The sequence below is a fragment of the Arachis duranensis genome, chromosome 9 (genome assembly GCF_000817695.3).
Source record: "Arachis duranensis cultivar V14167 chromosome 9, aradu.V14167.gnm2.J7QH, whole genome shotgun sequence".
NCBI classification, from domain to species: Eukaryota; Viridiplantae; Streptophyta; class Magnoliopsida; order Fabales; family Fabaceae; genus Arachis; species Arachis duranensis.
In genome coordinates this window covers 54634217-54636740 of record NC_029780.3, presented here as the reverse complement: position 1 = coordinate 54636740, position 2524 = coordinate 54634217, and positions in this window count along the sequence as shown.

Here is a 2524-nt window from a genome sequence, read left to right as displayed (position 1 = left end):
CCCTAAGTTCTAAAATCCTTTTTTTTTTCAAATATATCAAATGTATCTTAATCCATAAAGACAAATCTTTTTTTTTTCCAATCCAATCCAACTCTTTTTTTTAAACTCAATTATCTTTTAAAATCTTCTTTCAAAATAAAAATTCAAATTTATCTTTTCCAAATATAATTAACATCTTTTTATTTTTAAATTATATCTTTTTCTTATCATATTTATCTTTTATAAATCATATCTTCTATCTTATCTTTTTTTTCCTTATTTTCGAAACCCACCCTCCCTCCCTTTATATCCACATTTGGCGCCCCTCCCATCATCCACCATTCCACACTTGCTCTCCTCCTATCCCTCTCCTTTCTTTTCTTTTGCTTGAGGACAAGCAAACATCTAAGTTTGGTGTGTTTATCCGTGATCACAAAAACATACTCACTAAGATCATGGCTCCTAAAGGAAAACAACCCATTCCAAGAGGCAAGAAAGAGAGTATTCCAAAACCACTTTGGAATCGGCAAGAAAGAGAATATTCCAAAGCCACTTTGGAATCAAGGGAAGTTCTTAACTAAAGAACATTCAGACCATTACTACAAAATAATGGGTCTAAGATTAGTGATCCCGGAAGTCAAGTTCGATCTGAAAGAAGATGAATATCCGGAGATCCAAGAGCAAATTCGAAACAGGAATTGGGAAATCCTAGCTAATCCTAAAACAAAAGTGGGAAGGAATATGGTTCAGGAGTTCTACACTAATCTGTGCCAGACAGACAGGCAAAGAATAACTAGAACTGCCCTCTATGACTATCGAACCTTGGTCAGAGGAAAGATTGTTCACATCCGCCCTGACAAAATTAGGGAAATCTTTAAGCTTCCTCAACTGAAAGATGACCCAGACTCCTTTAATAGGAGAATGATGAGGGTAAACAAAGGCCTGGACAAGATTCTAGAGGATATATGCATCCCTGGAGCCAGGTGGACCACCAGCACCATTGGCATCCCAAATCAACTTAAGAGAAAAGATCTCAACCCAGTTGCCAGAGGCTGGCTGGACTTCATTGGGCGTTCTATATTGCCCACCAGCAACCGTTCTGAAGTCACTGTTAAAAGAGCAGTGATGATTCACTGCATCATGTTGGGAAGAGAAGTAGAAGTTCATCAACTAATCTCGTGTGAACTCTACAAAATAGCAAACAAGAACTCCAAAGATGCCAAATTGGCCTATCCAAGCTTAATTTCTATGCTCTGCAGAGATGCTGGAGTAAGGATGGAAATAACTGACTATATCTCAGTTGAGCAGCCAATCACTAAAATATCAATGGAAAGACAACAGTTGCAGGATGACCCAATCAAGAGGCGAGCACAAGAATTCCTCCCAGAACTCCCTCAATTCGAATATTGGGAGCATCTTGAGGCATCTGTTTCCAAGTTGCAAGATGCTATGAACCAAATAAAGGAAGAATAGAATAATCAAAGTAGCATGCTTTGCAAATTGCTTAGGGAACAAGAGGAGCAAGGGCGTGACTTGAGGGAGCTGAAGCATTAGAAATTAATTCTTGAAGAACCAAGCACCCCACAGACTAGAGGAACATCCACTTCCCAAAATACAGGTTGTTGAGTTCTAATTTTATCTTTAACTCTGTGATAGTGCTATTATAGAAATTTACCTTAGAAGTTATATAGGAGTAGTAGTAATTAGCATATCTATTTTGGATTTATTTCCAATTAAGTTATAATTTATTTTTCTCATCATCATCAAACATGAATAAAATAGAAGCTATAATTTATTTTTCTCATCATTATCAAACATGAATAAATTAGTAGATTCTTAGAATAAAGAGGCAATATTTTTTCGAGTTCTTAATAAGGAAAATTCTAATTATTTATATGTGGTGGCAATACTTTTTGTCTTTTGAATGAATGCTTGAACAGTGCATATTTTTTATCTTGAATTTCATGAATGTTAAAATTGTTGGCTCCTGAAAGAATGAGGAACACGAAAAATATTATTGATGATCTGAAAAATCATGAATTTGATTCTTGAAGCAAGAAAAAGCACTGAAAAAAAATTACAAGGAATCATTGGATCAAGAAAAAGAAAAAAAAAAGCCAATAGCCCTTAAAACCAAAAGGCAATGGTGAAAAGGATCCAAGGCTTTGAGCATCAGTGGATAGGAGGGCCCAAGGAAGTAATTCCATGCCTAAGCGGCTAAATCAAGCTGTCCCTAACCATGTGCTTGTGGCATGCAGGTCCAAGTGAAAAGCTTGAGACTGAGTGGTTAAAGTCGTGATCCAAGGCAAAAGAGTGTGCTTAAGAACTCTGGACACCTCTAATTGGGGACTTTGGCAAAGTTAAGTCACAATCTGAAAAGGTTCACCCAATTATGTGTCTGTGGCATTTATGTATCCGGTGGTAATACTGGAAAACAAAGTGCTTAGGGCCACGGCCAAGACTCATAAAGTAACTGTGTTCAAGAATCAACATACTACACTAGGAGAATCAATAATACTATCTGAATTCTGAGTTCCTATGGATG